Source organism: Hyaena hyaena, unplaced genomic scaffold (genome assembly GCF_003009895.1).
Source record: "Hyaena hyaena isolate Hyena2069 unplaced genomic scaffold, ASM300989v1 scaffold_351, whole genome shotgun sequence".
Lineage (NCBI taxonomy): Eukaryota > Metazoa > Chordata > Mammalia > Carnivora > Hyaenidae > Hyaena > Hyaena hyaena.
The window spans coordinates 541,297-560,907 of NW_024080983.1; the positions used below are offsets into that span (position 1 = coordinate 541,297).

The following is a 19,611-nucleotide window of genomic DNA, read 5'->3' on the forward strand; positions in this document are numbered from 1 at the left end:
TCAAGATAAAATAGAGGAATGATGACACTTAATTGTAAGTCTTCTGATGTTTTCCATGACCACACCAGCTTCTTCTGATCATGTACTTCCTTCTATCCAAAAACTTACTTAGAATAGACAAACTGAACTTTGGCCAGAGTATTTTATATATAGCAAAATAGATAATCTCTCCTTTAATCAGACACCACTGACCTACCACAGGACTTGAGCTTTGAGTCTTTCTAGTTTCTCAAATAGTTTCACATTTATCTTGCTTTTTATGATTAATAGTACATATTTCTAATGCTACAAGGCCATTTAAAATATATGCTTTCTGACTTGAAGCAGGCAGAATAACCTGAGAGAATTTTCGTTGTCACAAAGAAAACTGCAACAATGGAACATCAGGGATATTGAGAATTCAAGTTAAAATTATTTATTCAAATCGGCCTTCTTTTACCAGCTCTGCTTTCTTTTCTTCCTTGGGGCCTTTTAGAAAGAGGGCTTATTAGAGTAGGAAAATACTGGACTTTTCCAAGATAATAACCAAAGTTTGTAAGGGTGGTCAAACAAGTTTTATAATGTACTTGCCCTTTGTTTCTTTACTCATTGATTGACAAGTGTAATTGGAAATTGCAATCAAAGTTTTGCCTAAATGATCACAATTGAATAAGACGGAAGGAAAGGCAAGTACTTTCTTGAAGATACAAGGCTAAAAAGAATAAAAAAACAGAAGATACTCAAGTTGTTATTTCTATGTTTAAAAACCTAATCAAAAATTCTTTTCCTCCTATTACATATTAATTGACACCCGTGGTCTGAGACCTATTTTAGTTTAGTATATGGAAATCCTAGAGCAAAAGATCCCAAGCTTAGTATTTTCAGCAGTTAAAGGTTTTTGATGTCATTTACTTTTATTACTTGCATTGTAAAGATGTGAGTGCCTTATACCATGAAGGATGCATTGTTAGCCTTCATGATATAAAATATGTGAAGCATGTTATAAAGATTTTCTGAAGCAAATAGAATTGAAATGAACAGAGGCTTTTGTAATACATATTTCCCTACATTTTAAAAGAAAACATATTGAATGAATTTTTAATCCATTTCTATTTAACAACACTCTTATCCTGTACTGACTGCACTTAATTAAAATAATGTTTTAAAATGGAAAACAAAGACAGGTATCCATTTTTACCCAAATTAAACACTTTCTAAAATATCTCTGACATTATTCACTGAAGTTGTATATCATGTAGGGAAAAGAACAAACCAGGTTGTTACTAATTTCAATCGTTTTAGAGAACTCATAAATTAAAAGTAAGCCATGGAACTTGAGATGCTATACTTTGTGAGCCCTCTGAAAAGCTGAATACAACTGTACTGTGTCATAATTAGCTGCATTTTATATTTTTCATATCAAGTGGGTAGTTACCAGCCTCCCCACCACTTTTACCTACCCTCCAGTATGGATAAAGAAATTACATCCCTGTAGGAAAGCGTGAGAATGCTTAATTGGCACAACCTTTTGGAAGACAATTTAAAAATATTTTTGCAATGGTACGGAAAATTTATATATGACCACTCAAAGGTATAACTTGCTCTGAACTCCTAATCCCTCTTAATAGTGGCAGTGTCTGGTAACATCTATTAAAATGACCAATTCAAAGTAAAAACTCTTTCAGGTGACCTCAGGTTTTTTTTGTAGTTAAATGACCACACTTTTCAGGTTCATTTCACTTCTTCCCATTTCCATAGATGACATGGGGACATAGGGAAAATTTATATGGAAGGCAACAGGGGAAGGTTATCTGGGTAAAGACCGATCTTTCTCCGTGAATACCTACTGACCTCCAGTTGACATAGAGTTTCTCTCCTGATTCTTCCTTCATCTGCTGTTGAAGGACAATCAGCCAATTCTCCTTGCTTACTAAGATTTCCATCTTGGTTCTTGGCAGTTGTGGTTTATGCTCTGACACTTGGTTGTGTCCTCTACCTAGACCTCAGAGAACCATCCTGACTTAAATCTTACATGCCTTTCCACTCTCTCCACAGGGTCTCGGGATCCTCTGGACCTCTTTTCTGTCTGGTGAAAATTGTGGGAAAATGGAGAGAAACACCTCAGACTCTCTTATGAAATACATAAAATCAGCATTCTTGCTCTATTTACAGCCACTCTAGCTCTGTATTGAGAAATTGTGAAGCTATTTTTTCCCCCAGGGAAAAGATAACAGCATCATATGCTCTTCACTTCCCCCTTTTAAAATTACGAATACTACTTTTTCCCCTTCTATTCACTTACCTCTTCCACTTAAACATAGGGAAATGCTTTAGGGGATAGAGGGGCTGAATATTATGTCAGATGCAGACACTATCTCAACATAGTCTCATCCTTTTTGGCTCTCTTCATGTTCCTTCCAGCATTGTAAAATATTTTTCCCCATTCTTGTGTAACTGGAACTTACCTGAAATTATATTGTCTTCTCTACACTGTAGACTATAGCAAATCTCTGTACTCAGATCCAAAATTTGTTCTTCATATGTAAAGTTTTCAAGACTTTTTCAAGTCTTCAAAAGCATCGTTAAAACTCTGTTATCTCCATATGCATCCTAAAAACTCAAAGTTTTAACCTCTAGCTGAGCAATGGCTTCTTTTTCAAGGCAGTGTCCAGTATCCACCAGAAGCAATAAATTCAGTCAACTCCGTAGGTTGAGGAAACTTAAGTGTACAAGCCTTTCAGAAAATGCAAACTCTGAGAGGTAATATCTTTTTAAATATTAAAGCTACATTGATAATATTTAAAAATATGCATACACACATGCAAAAAGTAAATTTGCAAGAATGTTGAATGCAGCATTGTTTTTGATAACAAAATAATGGAGTCAATTAAAATAGCCATAAATTTGTGAGTAACATATGCATAGAATGCAATAATATACAGCAGTTAGAAAGAACGAAGTAGACATGATTGTTATACTTTTACCTAAGAATGTAAATTTAAAAGCAGTTTTCATAAAATGTGTTTAATATGCACCAAACTGTTTTCCTCTCAGGGTAGTATTATCAGGTATTTTCAGTTTCCAGTTTTCCCTATTACATATTTCTACAATGTTGACATTTTAGGCGTAAGAGTATATCTCAAACCAATAGGCAACATCACACTTACTGGTGAAATACTAGTGGCATTTTTATTAAATCCAGGAAGAGTATGATAGACATGTCATTATTCATATTGTCTTTCAGAATGGATTAGATATAAGATTAGAAGGGAGAATTATTAAAATGGTAAAAAATAAATTCCATATTTATAATAATATATTTTCTTATAATACTAAATAGAATTAACAGATAATCTATTAACACTAAAGAAGTTCAATAAAGTGGTTATGAAATTAAAAAAATTAATAGCTACACTATAGAATTACAGAATAAGCCACTCAGATTACCAACATTTAAAATATAGAGAAATAAAATTAAGAGAAAATGTGAAAGTTCTAGAAAAGAACATAATTTGAAGAGAACTATTAGTACATGAAGATAAAGCCATAAAACATTCTATTTTGGGGGCGCTTGGGTGGCTCTGTCAGTTAAGCCTCCGACTTCGGCTCAGGTCATGGTCTCACGGTTAGTAGGTTCGAGCCCCGCGTCAGGCTCTGTGCAGACAGCCAGCTCAGAGCATGGAGCCTGCTTCAGATTCTGTGTCTCCCTCTCTCTCTGACCCTCTGCTGCTCACGCTGTCTCTCTCTCTCAGAAATAAATTAAAAAAAAAAAAAAACCATTAAAAAAAAAACCAAAAAAACCATTCTATTTTATTCGATGAGAATTTGTTAGATTGAAAAGATGTCCATTAACAAATTGATGTATATTTGGATTTTTTCCAAATCAATTTAAAGATTAAATGTACTAACAATATCAGACTGATGTATATGAACATATGAAAAATAAATCAACCTCAAGACTATCAGTAATTCTTCACTATGGTAAACAAAGTCCTTAGTAATTTGGCTATCTCATTTAATTCACCTCTCCTTTCCTCAGGCACAAACAAGTTCATTAGCAATTAATATAATACAATTTATCTAAACCTATGTAGTACCTAGTATACACTGGGAGCATAAATAACATTTAGTATTGTGAATAGATAGTTCTATGGTAAGTGCTTTACATACGTTGTTTCATTGGATCTACACAATAATCCTATAAAGGATAATATTTTTATTTTTGATATTAAGAAACTGATTTTGAAAGATGTCCAAATTCATACTACTAGTAAGAAGAGAAGCTAGGATTCAAAGCCTTTAGTTATATTCCTTTCTTTAAATAGAAAATTAAATATGGCCTTCAATGTTTATATATTTCAGAAAATTGTGGTACAGCCATATGATTGACTATTACATAGCCTTTAAGATCTTTATGAAAACATTTATGTTGTGTGAAAATCCTCATAATGATTAAAGTAAGTGGAATAACTATTAGGGGAAGCTATTGCAAAAGAAAACACACTTTCCACTTGTGACCATGCATTTAAAAAACAATATTTGCAATTAACATGAATTCAATGGAAAAAAAATCCCCAAATTAGCAATTTTATATAAGAAATACCTGTAAATCCTGAAGTAGGATTTTTAAAAAATATATAGGATGCCAGAATTTCCACCTCTATCCCTTAAATGTTAATTGATACAGGAATTGCTGTTCTGCCATAACAACTAAAAAGTCAGGCAAAAATATATGAAATAGTGATTTTAAGATATTGTACAACAGTGTAGGACTATAATCTTTGAGAAAAAGAAATCAAAATGGGCCCTACAATTGGCCCAGCCTATTTCCTAAATGCATGTTCAAGGTCACAGTGCAGGAAACCAAGCAAACTCCTGTGGCTCTGTTGAGTTGAGGAGATAGTGGTCAGAGTTTGAGGAAACCATGGTGGCTAGAACTTGTAGATAGGGTATTGGAGAGGAATGAGATGCACAGAGAGAAACCTATAAAGCTCTACAGAAGAGACCTCTTGAGTATATGGTTAAGTACTAAACTGTACATGTGCTGGGTAAAACTTCATGAGGCTAGAGAAAGTAACACCAGAAACAAGTAGGCTGAGTAGTTGACCGTATAGTGTGGTTATTACCATTACATTAACTGCCCTTCAGGTTTCTTCTTTTTTTCTAGGATTTTTTTAATGTTTATTTCTGAGAGAGAGAGAGAGAGACAGCATGAGCAGGGGAGGGTCAGAGAGAGAGAGAGAGATACAGAATCTGAAACGGGCTCCAGGCTCTGAGCTAGCTGTCAGCACAGAGCCTGACGCGGGGCTCGAACACACGAACCCTGAGATCATGACCTGAGCCGAGGTCGGACGCTTAACCGACTGAGCCACCCAGGTGCCCCATTTTTTTTTAATTTGTAAATGGAGAATGAAAGTAATTGTATTTCTCTCAAAAGATTGGCAAAGTTTATTGAACACTGGTTTTCTTATCAGGTTATCTGGTTGAATTCAAATTCCATGAAGGCAAGAACTAGGTTTTGTTCACCTCTGTATCCACTGTGGCTAGAATTGTGCCAGCATATAGCAGTGATCAGTAAATGTTTATTGAATTTTAATAAACTAGGATATAAAATATAAAACACTTTAAATAATGTCTAGCATTGGGCTCAATGAATGCTCTATAATTAGAAGAGGCAAATAGCATCAAATATTTCTGTAATAGCCACATAATTTTTCAAACTTTGGGACCATCTTAGCACTCTAGGTGAAGTTGATTATGTTGTCGAGACTAAAAATATTCTATAATACGTATATGAGGTTTATTTTATATATTTATGTGCATGCAGATATATACGAAAGCCGCTTTGCCTTGATATCCTCTGCTTTCATACACCAGAATTAAAGGCCTGGGGAGGCCTTATCCCTAATATCAAAGAAAGACAAAAGAGGGTTGCAGTTAATCAAGGATAGATTTCTGTGAAGGTGCTTTTCTACAAGCATTTTCAAGTGTGAAATATACAGAGTAATTTTTTGTGTTTTAGTAAATGCACCATAAAATTCTGTAAAGAGAACTTTCACTATTTTTTAGGCTTCAGATTCTTTTTCTATCACAGTGATATATCTAGTTATTACCAAAGCTGCCTATACTTGACATCAATCATATCTATCCTTTCTCTGCCTCTGCTGTGATAGGGGACAGCATTATGGGAGGGGGCTCTACACAGCATGCTTTTGTTGCTGCAAATAGCAAGATTGCATGATGGTAACCGAGAGGTCACTCCTGATATTTAATAATAATCAGGCACTGCCAATTGCCTTCTCCTGGCTAAAGCCTCACAGTTTTGGTTTTGTAAATGCAGAAATCAGGTGAAAATTAATGAGATTTTGCTGTATTGATAATCAATACCAGTTGTAACAACTCAATCAATCAGAATCCGTGTTAGTCGTCAAGATGAACACAATGAACAACGTGTCCTATCTAATTAGAATATTTGACGTGAGAGTCATCAGTAAAACAGGTATGTGGTATCTAGCTCTCGACACACTGCATTTCACATCTCTCTCTGAGTCCTAGCCTTCCTCCTCCCCTGTTCCTATAAACTCTCAGTTCTTCCTTCCCATCAAAGAGAGTCCAGGAATATTCACCCACCACTGTCCTGGCCCTAGTTCTTTTGCAATTAGAAACATGAGTATTCAAAATTGGCAAACTGTAAAACAGAAACAAAAACAAAAAAACAACCAAAAACTTCCATTATAATTTTTTCAAAAAATAAATACCTCATTAACATATTCATCACTTATATTGGCATTTTCACTTAGTAAATGAACCTAACATATCAATGAAGTACTAATTTTATGCTATGACAAATTTTTATGGTATTTCATAAGATGGGGTGCCTGGGTGGCTCAGTCGGGTAAGCGTCCAACTTCGGCTCAGGTCATGATCTCACGGTTCTTCGGTTCGAGGCCCGCGTCAGGCTCTGTGCTGACAGCTAGCTTGGAGTCTGAAGCCTGTCTTTGGATTCTGTGATTCCCTCTGTCTCTGACCCTCCCCTGCTCACGCTGTCTCTATCTCTCTCTCAGAAATAAATAATTTTTTTAAAAAGATGGAATTCTGCCTATGTACATGATCATATGTAAACAATGAGCTATTCTCTTCGGACATAATGGAGAGCATAATTTTTCTGAGATATAACTGACATATTAGTTTTAGGTATACAGCAGTGATTTGCCCTTTTGTCCACTGCAAAATAATCACCACAGTAAGTGTAGTTACCATATGTCACCATATAAGGTTAATACAATATTATTGACTATATTGCCTATGCTGAGCCCTACATCCCCATGACTTGTTTATCTTATAATAGCAAGATTATACCTCTTGATATCCTTCACCCACTTTGCTCCCTCCCAACACCAGTTGGCATCCACTAATCTATTCTCTATATCTATGAGACTGGGGTTTGTTTGTTTTTCTAAGATTCCATATGTAAGTGAAATCATGTAGTACTTAGTATAATGCCCTCAAGGTCCACCCATGTTGTAGCCAATGGCAAGATTTTTTTTTTATGGCTGAGTAGCATTCCACATATATATATATATATATATTGTGTGTGTGTATATATATATATATGTTTATAAATATATATTCTCTTATTTATATACATATATATAACATCATATCTTTATATATTCATATACTGATTAATGGTTGTTTCCATAACTTGGCTATTATAAATATTGCTGCAATGAACCTAGGGGTGCATATATCTTCCTTGAATTATTGTTTTTATTTTCTTCAGATACTCCAGTAGTGGAATTCCTAGATCATGTGATATTCCTATTTTTCCATAGTAGCTGTGCCAATTTACATTCATACCAACAGTGTTTCTCCATATTCTCACCAACACTTATTATGTCTTATCTTTTGATATCTCTCTTCTGAGAAGTGTGAGCTATTATCACACTGTGACTTTGATTTGCATTTCACTGATGACCATCTCTTGTACCTGTTAGCCATCTGTATGTCTCTTTTGGAAAACTGTCTATCCAAGTCCTCTGCTCATTTTTATTTACTTTATTATTTATTTATTTAAATTCAAGTTCACTAACATACAGTGTAGTCTGGGCTTCAGGAATAGAACCCAGTGATTCATCTCTTACTTATGTTACCTAGTGCTCATCCCAAAAAGTGCCCTCCTTAATGTCCATTACCCATCTAGCCTATCCCCCATCTTCTTCCCCTCCAACAACCCTCAGTTTATTCTCTGTATTTAAGAGTCTCTTTTTTTAAAAAATATTTTTTATTTATTTCTAGGAGAGAGAGAGAGACAGCGTGAGCAGGGGAAGGGTCAGAGAGAGAGGGAGATACAGACTCTGAAATTGGCTCCAGGCTCTGAGCTGGCAGTCAGCACAGAGCCCACCCGCGGCTCGAACCCACGAACCGCGAGATCATGACCTAAGCGGAAGTCAGACGCTTAACCGACTAAGCCACCCAGGCGCCCCTGTATTTAAGAGTCTCTAATGGTTTGCCTCCGTCTCTGTTTTTATCTTAGTTTTCCTTCCCGTTCCCTGTGTTCATCTGTTATGTTTCTCAAACTCCGCATATGAGTGAAATCATATATTTTTCTCTTCTTTTGCCTACCATAATACCCTCTTGTTCCATCCATATTGTTGCAAATAGCAAGATTTCATTTTTTTTTTTTTTATCGCTGAGCAATATTTCATTTGGTATATATATACATATACCACAACTTTATCCATTCATTAGTCGATGGACATATGGGCTGTTTACATAGTTTGGTTATTATTGATAACACTGCTATAAACATTGGGGTGCATGTACTCCTTTGAATCAGTACTTTTGTATCCTTTAGATAAATACCTAGTAGTGCAAGTGCTGGGTCATAGGGTAGTCCCATTTTTAATTTTTTGAGGAACCTCCATACTGTTTTCCAGAGTGGCTGTACCAGGTTGCATTCCTACCAACTGTTGGTGGGAATGCCCATTTTTAAATCCAACTTTTTCGCTATTGAGTTATATGAGTTCTTTATATATTTTGATTATTAACCTCATTATATATATGATTTGCAAATACATTTTCCCATTTAGTAGATTGCCTTTTCAGTTTTTTGATGGTTCTGTCTGCTATGCAGAAGCGTTTTAGTTTCATGTAGTTCCATTTATTTTTGCTTTTCTTTCCTTTGCCTTTGGAGGCAGATCCAAAACAAATAAAACAAAAACAAAAAAAAATTAAAAAACAAAAAACATTGCTAAGATTATTGCCAGGCAGCTTTGTTCCTATATTTTCTTTTAGGGGTTTAAGTCTTTAATCCATTGAGTTAATTTTTATACATGGTGCAAAATAGCAGTCCAGTTTATTGAAGAGATAGTCCTTTCCCTTTGTATATTTTTTTCTTTGTGAAAAATTAATTGACCATATATATGTGTGTGGGGGGGGTTATTTCTGGGCTTTCTATTCTTCCATTGATCTATGTGTCCGTTTTGTGCCATACTGTTTTGATTACTATAGCTTTGGAGTATAGTTTGAAATCAGACCATGATATCTTTGGCCTTGTTCTTCTTTCATAAGATTGTTTTGGCTATTTAGGGTCTTTTGTAGTTCCATATAAATTTTAGAATTGAGTTCTGTAAAAATGCCATTTGAATTTTGATAGGAATTGCATTGAATCTGTAGATTGCTTTGTTAGTAGGGGATATTTTAACAATATTCTCCTAATTCATGAGCATGGAATATTTTTCCCTTTGTGTCATCTTTAATTTTTATTTTATAATTTTGTTTTACATTTATTTATATTTGAGAGATAGAGACCGTGTACAAGTGGGAGAGGGGCAGAGAGAGAGAATGAGACACAGAATCTGAAGCAGGTTCCAGGCTCTGAGCTGTCAGCACAGAGCCCGATATGGGGCTCAAACTCACAAACCATGACCTGAGCTGAAGTTGGATGGTTAACCAACTGAGCCACCCAGGTGCCCCATCTTCAATTTCTTCCAGTGTCTTTTCAGTGTACAGGTTGTTTATTTCTAGATATTATTTTCTTGATTTCCCATTTGATAGTTCATTATGCAACCGATTTTTATATCTTGGCACTCACCTCAGTATACTTGTAAACAATATACTTGTACATTTTCTACTGCTATTATTATGAAAGACAAATTTTAGCTTCCTTGATGCCCCTATTCCTCATTTATCGCCTCCATCCTTGCCATTTTACCCAAGATAGTTTAAATTTAAATTTCTAATTAAATTGTTTGTAGACTGCTTATTCTCCTTTTCTGTGTCTTTCAAAGTGGATGGAGTCCCACTTGTTTCCTGCTATTTACTCCACACAGGAGAGGTGACTTATTTGACAGATAAACTTAGAAAAATAAAGGAACATTTTCTACTCATATTTGACTTTCTTCCTCTTCAGAATGAGCTGTCCACAGTAAGTTCTGTTTGCTCGTGCTCCTTCTGGGTGTACTTTGCTTTTTCTGTGGGGGAGAGGCTTGCCTTATCCAATGTTACTGTGAGTGTGTTGGCAAGCTCACTTGGGATTTAGTTAAGAGGTCCACATTACTCTTACGCTAAGCTATATCCTCCACTTTTATAAGTAATAATTCTACTCTACTCTGCTGTTCTTTATTTCTCAATTTGTTTAGATTCTATATAGGAAAAAGAAGGGGTATTTATTAGGCCCCCTCAAAGATATCGGTAATATCAACTATCACCAAGTCCATAAAATTGATGCACTGCAGAACCAGGTAGAGTACAATGACCTTGTATTTTCCTCCAGTCTTCCTTTGTGGGCCATTATAGTCTTTTGTTTCAATTTGGACTGGTTACACTCTAGACCCATTGCAGTTGTCATCTTGGAACTTTCTTTTGGGTCTGTCTATTGTGATCTCACTGTTTCATGGATCCCATTTCTCCCTCATTCTTGAGGCACCCTTTACTTTGGTAAAACACATTTTTAAGTTTTTTAAAAAATTTTTTAATGTTAATTTTTGAGAGAGAGAGAGAGAGAGAGAGAGAATGTGTATGGCAGAGGAGGTGCAGAGAGAGGGGAATAGAGGATCCAAAGCAGGCTCTACACTGACAACAGAGAGCCTGATGTGGGGCTCGAACTCACAATCTGTGAGATCATGACCTGAGCTAAAGTAAGATGTTTAACCAACTGAGCCACCCAGGCACCCCAGTAGAAAACATTTTTAAGGAACCTCCTGAAAATAATACTTAAAAGGTAAATTGTTTTAGACTTAAAAATTTATTATATCTTTCTTTAACCAGAATGGAGTGAGGATGGGCTTTTACATGGGAAATTATTTCCCCTGACCATTTTGAAACTGTTATTGTAGTCTAATTTTTTTTTCAAATTTGTATTTAAATTGTAGTTAGTTAACATTTAGTGTAATGTCAGTATTGGGTGATGGGCATTAAGGAAGGCACTTTGAATGAGCACCGGGTGTTTCATGTAAGTGATAAATCATTCACTGGGTTTTATTACTGAAACCAATAATACACTGTAGGTTAACTAACATGAATGTAAATTAATAAATTTAAAAAATAATAATTTAGTGATTTATCACTTACATATTATACCCAGTGCCCAGCACAAGTGCCCTCCTTAATACCATCACCAATTCAGCCCATCCCCCTCCCACTTCTCCATCAACCCGGTTTATTCTCTATAGTTAAGAGTTTCTTGTGACTTGATTACCTCTATTTTTCCCTTCCTCTATGTTCATCTGTTTTGTTTCTTAAAGTCCACATATGAGTGAAATCATATGGTATTTGTCTTTCCAGACTGACTTATTTCACTTAGCATAATACACTGCAGCGCCATCTGCATCATTGCAAATAACAAGATTTCATTCTTTTTAATGGCTGAGTAATATATGTCACTTCTCTATCCATTCATCAGTTGGTGGACATTTGGGCTCTTTCCATAGCTTGGCTACTATTCATAATGCTGCTGTAAACATTGAGATGCATGTATCCCTTTGAATCAGTATTTTGTATCCTTTGGGTAAATACCTAGCAGTGCAATTGCTGAGTCATAGGTAGTTATATTTTTAATTTTTTGAGGAACCTCCATACTGTTTTCCAGAGTGGCTGTACCAGTTCACATTCCCACCAACAGTGCAAAAGGGTTCCCCTTTCTCCACATCCTCGCCAACATCTGTTGTTTTCTGTGTTGTAAATGTTAGCCATTCTAATAGGTGTGAGGTGGTATCTCATCATGGTTTTGATTTGTATTTTCCTGATGATATGTTTTCATTCATGTGTCTGTTGGCCATCTGGATGTCTTCTTTGGAAAAATGTCTATCCATGTCTTCGGCCCATTTCTTAACTGGGTTATTTAGTTTTTTGGGGGGTGTTGAGTTTGAGAAGTTTTTTTAAATAGAGATTTTGGATACTAATGCTTTATCAGATACCTCATTTGCAAATATCTACTCCCAATTCATAAGGTGTCTTTTACTTTTGTTGGTCATTTCCTTCACTGTGCAGAAGCTTTTTATTTTGATAAAGTCCTAACAGTTTATTTTTGCTTTTGTTTCCCTTGTCTCTGGCTATGTGTCTGGTAAGAAGTTGCTATAGCTAGGGTCAAAGAAGTTGCTGCCTATGTTCTTCTCTAGGATTTTGATGGTTTCCTGTCTAGTATTTAGGTCTTTCAGCCATTTTGAATTTATTTTTGTCTATGGTGTAAGAGAATGTTCTAGATTTCCCATCACCATTTGTTGAAGAGACTGTCTTTTTGCCATTGGATATTATTTTCTGCTTTTTGAGGATTAGTTGACCAGATCATTGTGGGTCCATTTCTGGGTTTGGTATTCTGTTCCATTGATCTAGGTGTCTGTTTTTGTGTCAGTACCATATACCTTGATGACTACAGCTTTGTAATATAGCTTGAAATCCAGAATTGTGATGCCTGCAGCTTTGCTTTCCTTTTTCAAGATTGCCTTGGCTATTCAGGTCTTTTGTGGTTTCATACAAATTTTAGGATTGTTTGTTCTCTGTGAAAATTGATGGTGATATTTTGATAGGGATTGCATTAAATGTGGAGATTGCCTTGGGTAGTATAGACACTTCAACAATATTTGTTTTTCTAATCCATGAGCATGGAATGTTTTTACATTTCTTTGCATCATCTTCCATTTCTTTCATCAGTACATTAGAGTTTTCAGGGTACAGATCTTTTACCTTCTTTGGTTGAGTTTACTCCTAGGTCTCCTGTGGTTTTTGGCATAATTGCAAATGGGATAGATTTCTTGATTTCTCTTTCTGCTGCTTCATTATTGGTATATATGATAGTATACAGATTTTTGTACATTGATTTTATATCCTGCGCCTTTGCTGAATTCACGTATCGGTTCTAGCAATTATTTGGTGGAGTCTTTTGGGTTTTCTATATATATATATATTGTACCATATCATCTGCAAATAGTGGAAGTTTGACTTCTTCCTTGCTGATTTGGATGCCTTTTATTTCTTTTGTTTCCTGATTAGTGAGGCTAAGACTTCCAGTACTGTGTTTAATGTCAGTGGTGACAGCAGACATCTCTGTCTTGTTCCTGACCATAGAGGAAAAAAAGCTCTCAGTTTTTCCTTCATTGAGGAAGACATTAGCTGTGCGGTTTTCATATATGGCCTTTCAAATGTTGAGGTATGCTCCTTCTACCCCTACTTTGTTGAGTTTTTGTCAAGAACAGATGTTGTACTTTGTAAAATGCTTTTCCTGCAACTATTGACAGGATTATGCGGTTCTTATCCTTTCCTTTATTAATGTGGTATAACATGTTGACTGATTTGTGAATACTGAGCCACCCTTACAGCCCAGGAAGAAATCCCACTTGATTGTGGTGAATGATTCTTTTAATGGACTGTTGTATTTGATTTTCTACTATCTTGTTGAGAATTTTTGCATCCATATTCATCAGAGATATTGGCATGTAATTCTCCTTTTTAGTAGGGCCTTTTTCTGGTTTGGAAATCAAGGCAATGCTGGCCTTATGGAATGAGTTTGGAAATTTTTTTTCCACTTATATTTTTGGAAGAGTTTGGGAAGAATAGATACTAACTCTTCTTTAAATAGCTGGTAGAATTCCCCTGGGAAGCCATCTGGTTCTGGACTTGTGTTTGCTGGGAGATTTTTGATTACTGATTCAATTTTTGCTAGTTATGGATCTGTTCAAATTTTCTATTTCTTCCCGTTCCAGTTTTGGTAGTTTATGTTTCTAGGAATCTATCCATTTCTTCCATATTGTCCAATTTGTTGGCATATAATTTTTCATAACATTCTCTTATCATTGTATTTATGGGGTGTTTGTTGTTATTTCACCTCTCTCATTTGTGATTTTAATTATTTGAGTCCTTTCTCTTTAAGTCTGGCAAGGGGCTTATCAATTTTATTAATTCTTTCAAAGAACTAGTTCTTATTTTCATTGATCTGTTACCATTTTTGTTTGTTTCTATAACACTCATTTCTGCTCTAATCTTTATTTCCCTTCTTCTGATGGCTTTAGGCTTAATTTGCTTTTGTAGCTCCTCTAAGTTTAAGGTTGGGTTTTTGTATTTGAGACTTTCCTTGCTTCTTGAAGTAGGCCTGTCTTGCTACATACTTCCCTCTATGATTGCTTTTACTGCATTCCAAATGTTTTGGGCTGTTGTGTTTCCATTTATTTTTTTAATTTATTCGTTATTTTCCTGGTTAATCCATTCATTCTTTAGTAGAATGTATTTTAACCTGTATGTGTTTGTGGTCTTTCCACATTTTTTTTCTTGTGGTTCACTTCACCATTCATAGCCTTATGGTCTGTATATATGCATGGTATGATCTTGATCTTTTTGTAATTGTTAAGGACTGATTTGTAACTCAATATGTGATCTATTCTGGAGACTGTCCCCTGTGCACTTGAAAAGAATGTGTATTCTGCTGCTTTAGGATGAAATGTTCTGAATATATCTGTTAAGTTCATCTTGTCCAGTGTGTCACTCAAAGTCATTGTTTCCTTGTTGATTTTCTCTTTAGATAATTGGTTCATTGCTGTAAGTAGGATGTTAAAGTCCCCTGTTATTATTATCAATGAGTTTATTTTTATTTTATCTTGCAGGGAGAGAGAGAGACTCTTAAGCAGGTTCCACACTCAGCATGGAGCCCAATGCAGGGCTCAATCCCACAACCCTGGGATCATGACCTGAGCCGAAATCAAAAGTCAGGCACTTAACCAACTGAGCCACCAAAGTGCTCTGCTTTAGTTTGTTATTAACTGATTTAAATATTCCTGTGTCTCTAAACTGGGGGCATAAATATGTACAATTGGTAGATGTTTTTGGATAGATCCCTTAATTGTGCTATAATGCCCATCTTCATCTCTTGTTACAGTCTTTGGTTTAACATCTAGTTTGTCTATGGGGTGCCTGGGTGTCTCAGTCGGTTAAGCGTCCAACTTCGGCTCAGGTCATGATCTTACAGTTCGTGGGTTCGAGCCCCATGTTGGGCTTTGTGCTGACAGCTAGCCCAGAGCCTGGAGCCTGTTTCAGATTCTGTATCTCCCTCTCTCTCTGACCCTCCCCTGTTCATGCTGTCTCTCTCTGAGAAATAAATAAAACATTAAAAACAAATTTAAAATCTAGTTTGTCTGATATAAGTATGACTACTCCAGCTTTCTCTTGACATCTATTAGCATGATTGCTTGTTCTCCATCCTGTCACTTTCAATGTTGCAATGTCTTTAGGCCTAAAATGAATCTCTTGGGGCACCTGGGTGGCTTAGTCGGTTAAGCATCCGACTTTTGCTTAGGTCATGATCTCGCAGTTCGTGGGTTCGAGCCCCACGTCGGGCTCTGTGCTGACTGCCAGCTCAGAGCCTGGAGCCTGTGACTCCCTCTCTCTCTGACCCTCCCCTGCTCATGCTGTCTCTCTCTCTCTCTTTCCTAGAAATAAATAAAAATATTTAAAAATAAAATAAAATGAATCTCTTGTAGGCAGCATATAGGTGGATGTTGTATTTTATCCATTCTGACACTATATGTATCTTGATGGGAGCATTTACTCCGTTTATGTTCAGAGTGATTATTGATAGGTATGAATTTAGTGCCATTGCATTACCTGTAAAGTTGTTTCTGGAGATTTTCTCTATTCCTTTCCAGTCTTTGTTGTGTTTCATCTTTCCCAAAGAGCCCTCTTTAATATTTCTTGCCAGGCTGGTTTAGTGGTCACAAACTCCTTTAATTTTTGTTCATCTGGATAAAGGATTATTGGCTGCATATTTTTCCCATTCAGCATGTTGAATATATCATGCCACTCCCTTCTGGCTTGCCAGGTTTCTGTGGAGACCTCTGATACTGACGTGATTTGTCTTCCCTTGTAAGTTAGGGATTTCTTTTCCCTTGTTGCTTTCAGGATTCTTTCCTTTTCTCTATATTTTGCAATTTTTACTACACTACGTCTTGGTGTTGGCCAGCTTTTGTTGATTTTGGTGAGAGTTCTCTGTGCCTTCTGTGTTTGGAGGTCTCTTTCTTTCCCAGATTAGGAAAATTTTCAACTATAATTTGCTCAAATAAACCTTCTACCCCCTTTTTCCCCTCTCTTGTTCTCAGACTCTTAAGTTTGCGTTTCAAAACTCCACATTTTAGGGACCTGGCATGGTGCAGACCCATACTATGGCTGGTACGACCATACAAGGCCTTAGATTTCATCATAATGCATTAAAAAAAGGTCAGCATCCAGGTTAGCTACCCTTCGCAGGCATCTCTGCTTGTGTGCAAATGAACAGGGCAGCTCAATGGCATCTCTCAGCTATTTTGTCCCCCGAGAGGCATTGCTGCCTCTCCCAAATGCACTCCACGAAGGGGAACTGTCTCCCTCAGTGCAACTCAGAGTATCCTCAGAGCCTACTGTCCCCTTCTGGGCCTCTCCTTCTCCACAGGAGCACTTCTAAGCCCACCAGGTCAACCCTGGTGATGGCACAGACTTCTAAAACTTCAGACTTTCAGCTCTGCTGCTTATAAAAACTGGCAATAATCACCCCATCTCATTTTCCCAGTCAACAGCTTTGGAGAAGTGTTTTTCTTGTGAATTTCCCTGCATACTGCTTTATCTCTCTCTGATCAGGGCTCTATCTCATCCACCGCACTCAGAGATTTGAGGGAGAAAAAAGTCATATCACCACACCACCTACCTTCCATGATGTGGCCTCTTTTCTCTCTCTCTAGTTGTGCAGTTTGTTCTCTTAGTCCTCAGATCGATTTCCTGATGTTCAGAATGATTTGATAATTATCTAGCCTTGTTTGAGGGACGAGGCAAGCATAAGGTCATCCTTCTACTCCACCATCTTAGTCTGTTTTAAATTCTACTGTTGCTCTTGAGCATCCAATACCATTCAGATTCCCCATCCTTCAGTGTTCCTTTTTTTTTTTAACCTGTAACTGCAATAGGTATTGTTGCCTACCTAACATCCACTCACCCAAAATTTGTTCAGGTATTTATCTCATCCTCAGTTTCATAAGAATTTAAGACAACCAGCTAATGGCATTCCCCTATCTGCCAATATTGTCCCAGAAATGGTTATGTGACATTAATTACTGCATCAAAATGAAGCAGAGGACTTCTAAAACATTATTGGAAAGGGCCCTAACTCTCCTTCTGAATGTGAACCATAAAATTTGTAGCTTTCAGAGGTGCCTGGGTAACTCAGTCAGTTGAGCATCTGACTTCAGCTCAGATCATGATCTTACAGTTCATGAGTGCAAGCCCTTTGTCGAGCTCCATGCTGACAGCTCTGAGCCTGCTTTGGATTCCATGTCTCCCTCTCTCAAAAATAAATATCTTTAAAACTTTTTTAAAAAAAAACTGTAGCCTTCATTGCTACTGTTAACTATCTTGTGTACATTAAGGAAATCAGATTTAGGGGAGAGCGGGGCAGACAGAACTGAGTTCCTTGACCTCAACCGAGATTCTGATCATACTCTTACTGGAAGCTACCCTACTCCTATATTTTATTAAAAGAATTAATTTGATTAAGCAAGTTTGAATGAGAATTCCCTTTCTTTTCATAAGCCCAAAGCATTCTGACTGCTTGCTACAAGGAAGCTTTTCTCTTTATCATTAGTATCCTGAAATTTCTTGATGATGTCTCATAATTTCATTTTCCTTCCTTTTGCTAGACATTTGGTGGCCCTTTCAACCTAAAAACTCATTCTTTGATAGTAGGATACATTGTTGTACCACAATAGCCTTCCTTTTTTTCTGCTTTCTCATTCTGGACTGTGAACATAAACAGAGAGACAGGGCCAGAAAAACCTTCTATAATAATTCTTAAGTGACCTGTAGAAGATTTATGGGTCAGCTGCAGATGGAGTTTTATCCCCCTTGAAATGTATGCAAAATACTGTATTTGTGTACATATTCTCCATTATTCTTGATAGAGAATCTAAGCTACTTTTTATTCTTTTATCATTCTCAGATGATCCAGTCCTTGGGTGTGACAGGACCATTAACTTGCAAGAGAGCACAATTACAGACTAATGACTGGTTGAGAGGGAGGGAGCAAGAAATGTAAGTAGTTCATGGTAGTAGCTCCTGACACTCTGTATGACATGAATGGCTGTTGGATTTGCTTCATCTAATAAAAGAAAACGAGGTTAAAAGGTTAACCAGCATATCTGATTTGTTAGTCCAGTGAATGGACAACTTTGTGGCTATCCGTTGAATATAATTCACAAAATGAATAAGACTTGATATCTTACTTTAGAAAAAAATGAAAGAATCCTCAATAACAAAATTAAATTTGCTTTGTGTGCCAAAGTCTCATCTATGGTTTTATTATACTGTGTGATGTGTCTTATGATCAATAATATTCTATGTATGACTGTATTTACTTGAGTTTTTAATGAAAAAAAGAAAATGAAACTGTTTTAATGGAAACTCTTTGCAATTAGTTTCCAAAATAGCTTCTTAAATTGCTCAGTTTCAGGAATATTTTTGGCAAAATGATGTATTATAGTAAGTACAATAATAGTTCTAAAAACAATCCTTACAATCTTTCACTTTAACATTTAAAATTGCTATTAAGTTAATGTTGGCGTCATTTCAAACAAGCCATCTTTAAATAGTTCGCTTTATATATTTTTTCTTATAAATTTGTTTCATCAGAATGCCATGCTTTTAGGCCTGCAGCTGGTTTCATATTAGAACTGTGCTAATAAGAGCTCCCTAAGTTATTCCCAGCACCAAAGAATTATAATTTTCATTGGAAGAAGTAACATATTCCATCAATTATCCTCTTTCCTGTGTCTTCAGTCTCTTTCTGGCATCCTTTTCTCAGCTTAGAAACACAGTTAGAGCTCAATTGGTTGAAGAAAATCCTTCTAATATCTACCTCCTTCTCTATTCACTGCATAGTCCCTTTGTTGATGTATAGGAAAATGGTATGAAAAGTATTCCCCTGAATGCTGGTTGTAAATAAGTGAGGAGAGGAAGGTGATGGAAGGTGCAGAATCGTAACCTGGGCTGAAGCTTTGAGACCTAAGAACAGGAGCAGGTGAAAGGGTGGAATAAGTCTATATTAAGTGGTATTTGTTAATAGAATGAGGTTTTAGTTACATAGACCTGTCTCCAAATTTCAACTTTGTCAAATTCCTACTAAGA

General features: G+C 36.2%; 1 long non-coding RNA gene across 1 annotated transcript in view; it reads left to right on the forward strand.

Annotated features, from left to right (window-relative positions):
* LOC120243674 overlaps window positions 1–18,587 on the forward strand; it is a 54,701-nt gene extending 36,114 nt beyond the window's left edge. The window contains exon 3 of the long non-coding RNA XR_005531369.1: window positions 18,428–18,587. This is a non-coding gene — a long non-coding RNA (uncharacterized LOC120243674). The remainder of the gene's footprint in view (window positions 1–18,427) is intronic.
* The last annotated feature ends 1,024 nt before the right edge of the window (window positions 18,588–19,611 follow it).